The sequence below is a fragment of the Desmodus rotundus genome, unplaced genomic scaffold (assembly GCF_022682495.2).
Source record: "Desmodus rotundus isolate HL8 unplaced genomic scaffold, HLdesRot8A.1 manual_scaffold_63, whole genome shotgun sequence".
Classification (NCBI taxonomy): domain Eukaryota; kingdom Metazoa; phylum Chordata; class Mammalia; order Chiroptera; family Phyllostomidae; genus Desmodus; species Desmodus rotundus.
The window spans coordinates 369,428-376,246 of record NW_026527674.1 but is presented as its reverse complement, the minus strand read 5'-3'; the positions used below and the strand labels follow the sequence as shown (position 1 = coordinate 376,246).

Sequence of the window (6,819 nt, the reverse complement as noted above, 5' to 3'; positions counted from 1 at the left end):
GGTTCTTCCACAACACCCTGTCCTAGCTCCTACCCCCACACCACTCTGTACAATAATTTCTGTGTAGTTTCCCCTCTTCCTGGAGAACAAACTCTGGAGTCAGACACCATCACCTACTAGTGGTACGACTGTGGGAAAGTCATTTGCCTTCTTGTTGTCTCCTTCTGTTCCTTCACCAGTATCCTGGGTTGTTGTGGGAATTAAATGGGATGATACCTGTAAAGCTTTATTATCTCTGCATGAAGCAACAACAGTCTAGGACTTCTAACTATTTCTGTCGACAATGGCTGAGCCTGTCGCCGAGGTCCCCATTAATCCTCAGTACGAATCAAGGTAACGGGCACATTGTCAGGGCTCAGGAGTCATTTGTTGACGGGACGGATGAGGGACCCTGCACAGCCACCTCAGCACAGGCCAGGATGTGATGAGGGCGACCCCCGGAGAGCGTGCTCTGTGCTCTGGGCGCCCGGAGGTGGGCCAGGAGTTGCTGACTGTGGGCCTGGGACGGATTTATGATGGCGATCACGTGTGAGCAAGGCCTTGAAGCGTGCACTCACCTTCAGTGTGGGCAGAAGGATGTGGAGAGCGCCAGCTACAGCAACAGGCAGCCTCTCCGAGCGGCGAGGAGCTCAGAGTCTGTAACCAGGCTGATTGGGTTTGGGTCCCGTCTTCTACCCCTCCGACAAGCTTCTTCCTTCTGTGTGGCTTAGACAATAATCTCCCTCTTCCGGGAGTGTTGGGAAATGACACGATATTCTTTATAAAGCACTAAAACCAGTGCCTGTCAAAGAATAGTCCAGAGTTAAGACAGTCTAGGAAGCGACACAAACCCCGACGGGGAGAAAATGGCGGCGCGGCTCCCGGCGCGGCCGAGGGGGCAGCGACCGCACTCAAAATGGAGGCGGAGCGCGGCGCGCACAGTGCGCCTGCGCCAACCTGGCTTCAGCCGGAAAGCGGGGAGCAGGTGACTTCCTGCTCCCGATGAGGAGGGAAAGGAGCAAACAAAAAAGAGGAGGCAGTTGCTCTGAGTCACATGCCAACCCAACCAAAAGACACAGAGCCTTCATTACAAACATACCTTTTGATGTGGAACGGCAGGCACTCAAAGCCCTGGTTGGAGAAGCGGTTGGTGCGGTAACGGAGGTGGAGCTCTGAATGGACGCTGAAGAACATCGGGGGGTGGGCGGTTGTTGGTTTCTAGATGGAAGAGAGCATGAAAGAAGCTGCCAAAATGCTGAACGAGCCTCCTGTGAGTGGAAGAACGCTGGAAGCCACAGAAGATCCTGAGGGTGAAGACGCCAGGAGAGCAGGGCGGAAGGCTGGAAGCCTTGGAAGCTCGGTGTGTGCAGCAAATCTGGGTTATGAAGTCGGCTGATAAGAGTGAAGGAGGTTTTTAGTATGGCTGGTGTGGTGGTGCTGGTGGCAGGTGGTCTAAGGATAAAGGTGGAAAAAGTCATGGAATAGGCATTGTTACTTGTGAACCGTCCACTGAAGCTGTACTAGCTAAATGTATTTTTAATGACCAACTGGTATTTGGATAGACCAATGCACATGAAATGGGTAAGAGGGCCTTACCAAAGGGAGATTTTTGTCCTTCCTGCGCGTCCACAGCAACTTCCCATGGATTTGGTGGTGAGGACAGGGGGGCGGCATGTCAATGCCAATCGCGTGAATAAAGGCATTGGCATGGGAAACACAGGGTCCACAGGAATGGGAAGGGAAAGCATAGGATTTGGAATAAATAAAACAGGAGGCATGAAGGGACCCTTGGTGGTGGTATGGAAAACTTGGGTCACTTTGTATCTGGGATGAACATGGGCAGCATAAAGGAAATCCTAAGTGATGCACTGAAAAGAGGAGAGATCATTACAAAGCAAGGAGGAGATTGGGCCCAGCATTGATTGCGTTAGGGGTGCCAGTATGGAGGGCATGGACACAGGCTTGGACTATAGCATGGATCACATGGGCTCTGAGATGCAGCGCATGGACCTGGTCACGAACCACATGGTCTGTGGCGTTGAGCTCATGGGTCATCCACTGACCTTGTGGGCCACCCAGACCATGAGTACATGGGCTTGAGCATGAAGCACATGGGTCCAGTGTTGGATGACATGGCCACCAGCTTGGAGGAGGTGGACACCAACAACCTGGAGTACATGAGCCTGGAACACATGGGTGCCAATGACCTGGAGTACCTGGATCTTGAGTGTGTGGGTGCCACATGCTTGGAGTGCAGGGTTCCCACCATAGGCTTGGTGCTGAATGCTGGCATTGACGGCAAGGGCCTGGCCATGGTTAGTGGTGGTAGTGCCAGCTTTGACCTTGCCCTCTAGGTGGACCATGGCACCTCTGGAGCAAGCCTCACAGGTTCCTAGGGTCAAGCTGGATCCCATGCTCCTGGGGTGGTCAAGAAGGCCTGCCAAATATTTGAAAGAATTCTCCCATTTGATTGTGCATGGAAGATGCTAAAAGACAAATTGAAGGAACATGGCCATGTGTTACATGCTGACAGGAAGATGGAGAATGGAAATCCAAGGAATGCCATGTGGTTAAGTTGGAGTCACCAGAGATGGCTGAACAAGCCTGGTGGATGATGAATGGGAGGAAGCCGAGTGGCCCAGTGACTGATGTTCAAATTGATAGAGATGCCTAAGTGGTTGCCTTTTTAAAACATCAATACCCGACCTCTGAATTGGTATTTTTCTTGGCAACCATTTAAATTTGGGGGTGGATGTATGAAGATATTTTAAAAATTCAGTTGTTGTTGAGGTAATTTGAATTACTGTTTTCATCAGTGGGGTTCCATTTGACTGTTTGCATTGAGAGTGTAATGTGTGCAATTTTTTTGGTAGTTGTGGCCTCTTGTTCTAGCAGGCCCAGGGAAGTGGCATGAAATGCAGGAAGTGTGCCAGGTAAAAGGGAAAGCACAGTGTAAGCTTGATGAGAAATGGCAACTGATTCTCTATCTTCATGTCCAAGACGCAATCAGGCAGCAGTTCTCCAAGTGTGGTCCCAGGACCAGCAGCACCAGATTCAACTGGGACCTGGTGAGAAGTACAGATCTCCAGACTTACTAATTCAGCAGCACTTGTTGACATTGAATATGACTTTGATAAGAAATACCGAGTCCTGAAAAAGAAGGTAGACAGCAAGGAATATGGTAAGTGGGAGATTCAGCTAGGAAGCTGATCTGGAAAGAGTTCCAAGAAATCTGTGAATGTCTCCTTAAGGAATCTGGAATGAGCCCATGAGGAACCCATAAAATCCATTCCCATGTGGATGAGGCTCAGTGGTGGATGCCTCTTTTAAACAGGGCATGCACTCCCGTTTTGCCACAGTGCCCAGCACTCCCTGTCCCAACACTCCCTACTGCAGTGGTTCCGAATTAATAAGTCTGGAGAACTGTACTTCTCACCAGGTCCCAGCTGAATCTGGTGCCTAATTGTACCTTGGACATCAAAATGGAGCATCAGTTGCCGTTTATCATCAAATTTGTGCTGTGGTTTCTCTTATACCTGGTGTTTCCTCCATTTAATGCAACCTTCCTGGGCCTGGTAGAATTTGGATTTGCAATTTGTGGTATAATCAGTATTGGAAGGTTTGTTCTAATGGTCCCAAGAGACAGGTTGACCAGCAAGAAAGAGATTTGGGAGTGTCTGAGTACTTTGAGCAGGCCTATGGTAGCTGAAGCTGTGGGTAGTGTGAGCTCATCCCCGGAGAGACAGTGCAAGGAGAGATGGGTGTGGGTGAAGCAGAATATGACAGGGACATTGGGACACTGAGTCTTAAAGGAGGAGTGAAACGGTGGTAACTCTTTAAGAAAGAGGCTGGAAGGAGCAAGTTGGGGGGAACAGCTGAGAGACCTGATGAGGGATCATTCTAGGCCTCATTGTTAGAGAGAGAACTGTGAGCAAACATCTGAAGGATAAAGCTTTATTAGGTGAATAGTGAGTTCTCAGGCGAGTTTCCCGATCTGAAGGATAGAAACCAGGTGTCCTGTTACCCTGCCTGGGCCACAGCATGAGCATGCTTGGTAACCTGCTATTGCTCCAAGGTGTAGCTTGTTGTGACAGTTGTGTCAGGTTCGGCTGACATCGTGGTAGCTTGGAGCTGAACATGGAATCATCTTGCCCACTTCTGTTATGCTCTCTTGCCTTGCCTTGACTTTTATTTCCTTTTTTCTTTTCAAATATTGTGACACATTAGGTAGAAATATGCCAGTCTTCTCCTCATGGCCATGGTTAGAGGTGCTCGTGGCTAAGGGTTTTGTTTTTTGAGTGTGCCTTGGGGAAGAGTGTCCGAGAAAGAAGCATGGGAGCCAAAATGGAAAAGGTGGGTCAGTGGCATCCTGATGGCCGTCTCCCAGGGGAGGATTGGCCCAAGAAGGCATGCTATAAATGCAGGGGAGTGAGTGAATGAATGAATGAGTTTGAGGGATAAGGATGATGATCTGAACAAAGCAAATTTTTAGAACAATTGGTTTTAAAAATCATGTTGGGTGTTGCAGAGGTCACAAGCGTTAGAAGCAGATGCATCTCCAGCTTTCTTCCATTCCGGGTTTGCCACCTGGGACAAACCACTTAGCTCTCCAGAAATCAATTTCTTTGTCTGTAAAATGGTCATAGCAAGAGCTGTTTGTAGTTTTGTATTTAAAGCTGGTACGTGGCACCAAGGCTGGGACTGGCTGCACTGCAGCTGGTGTTAGTACAGAGTGCATTCCCTTTGCCTGTCCTCCGTTCCCGGAGCACCCTGGGGGTCTGGAGGGCAGGTCTCCAACCCCCTTTTTTCTAAAAAAAGACAGAGGCTTAGGCAGGTCAGGACTTTCCCTGGAGACCCTTGCCCTCTTTGCAAACTCACCACTACCATTTCCTCCAGTCCTTTCTCCTTCCTCGGTGACCTTTCCCTTCTCTTTCTATTGTACTTAAAAGTCTGAATCACATGATCTACAAAGAACTTAAGTATAATCATATGTACTTCTTCGGGCCCCAATTCTAAGAGCCTCCAGGGAAGAAATTCTATTTTTCCCTAAACATTATAAAAGTAATAGATGTAGATGCATAGAACTTTAAATAGTATGGCAAGGTGGAAAATGGAAAACAACGTTCTCCTAACTTCCATTCTCATGCCCAGAGATAATGATTTGTCTGTTTTTCTAGAAATAGTCTATGCTTTTGAAATAATATATCAAAAATCACAAATTCATATATTTTATTGAATTTTTAAGATTATTTTATTGTTGCTTGTTGTATTCAATTTTATTATACCTGAATGGCAAATATGAAGAATTCATATACAAATGATCATCATTTGTGTGTGTAAGGCCTGGCTATCTATCTATCTGTTTATCTATCTAACTATTTACCCATCTCCTATGTCTGGACCCTCCTTCTAATCATTTATATATTCTCATTTCACATTTCCATTTACCTCTTCCCACTTTTGTAATACCTATACCTATTCAAATACATCTCTATATAACCATATAGAGATATATTTACATACATATCTATTTAATAAGTTATTAAAGAAATCATAATAATGGATCAGTTAAACAGAACCGTATACATGTATATCCATATATATGTGAACACACATGTGTACATAATCCCATTATTCCCTATCAGTACAAGTAAAGCTGCATTATTCTCATCTGGAGATTCATAGTGTTTCATAGTATAGAGATACCATCTGTGTCCTCTATTGCACTTTGTACTTTGCTTTCTCATACTTCTTCTTATACTTTGCAATTACAAACAACACTACATTGCCAACTTTTACACGAGCACGTTTACACACTTGTATGTGTTTATCTATAGGACAATGTTGAGTTAAAATGCCTGTTACTCCTGCCAAATTACTGTTCAAAGAGAGAGAACAATCTCTATGTCTACCTAGAAAGTGGAGATTAGTATCTGAGTCTTTGACAAAAATGGAACTATATTCAGGAAACCATCAGGTGTGAAAAAAAAAAGACCATGAGGATTGAGTTCAGTCTGAGTGCAGAGACACAGTCACTGTCTTAAGTCCCTACGCCCTCCCCAGCATGGCAGTGGTGGACACCATCTCACTTACATGCCCTTAGACAGAACATAGTCATGTGATCATACCTTACAGCCAGGGAAAATGGGAAATGTAGCCTGGCCCTGTCCACTGTGTTCTAGTAATTGAAGGAGAAAAGGGGAAGGAGCCTGGGGAGTGTGGTAGACCTTAGGTGACTCTGCCACCCATAGCAAGTTGTAGGACTTTATCCTGAGGTTAGTGTAGGGTTGGTTGCATATGACCAACACCTACAATTGACAGTTTTCCCCCAAAAAAGACCTCTGGCAGTGGGCTCGGGCATAGGGGATTCACTGAGGACCTACTAGGCGCCAGGCACTAGGCTAGGTACCTCACCTGCCTCATTCCTAACCACAAACATGCACAGTGAACCCATAAGTCCCCATAGACCAAGAAGGCTTGAAGATATAAAGGGACTTGCCCAAGGGGGAGGATCTGACTCCACAGCTGAGTGACTAATCCATACGCTTGCTCTCCATGGCTCTGGCCATGTCAGTGCATAGCATGCATGCTGCAGCTATTGTTCAAATCCTCCCCTCGCCTCTCTTAGGCTCTTGATGGCCAGGTGTCTGATACATGCAGCCCACACACCTTGCCTAACTTGGACTCTCTTCTTGGTTTTCAGATCCTATCTGAGCTCCTTCTCTGACTGCAGTGGCCTTGGTGGCACCCTCCCAAGGGGGTCATCCCAGGGCTTCCCTGACCATGCAGTTCCTTGTTACAGCTGTTGAGGGTTCCCATTATTCCACCTTTGGGGCCTAC

General features: G+C 46.9%; 1 pseudogene; it reads left to right on the top strand.

Moving 5' to 3' along the window:
• Positions 1–1,054: 1,054 nt before the first annotated feature.
• Positions 1,055–2,653, top strand: LOC128780172 (heterogeneous nuclear ribonucleoprotein M-like; annotated as a pseudogene).
• The last annotated feature ends 4,166 nt before the right edge of the window (positions 2,654–6,819 follow it).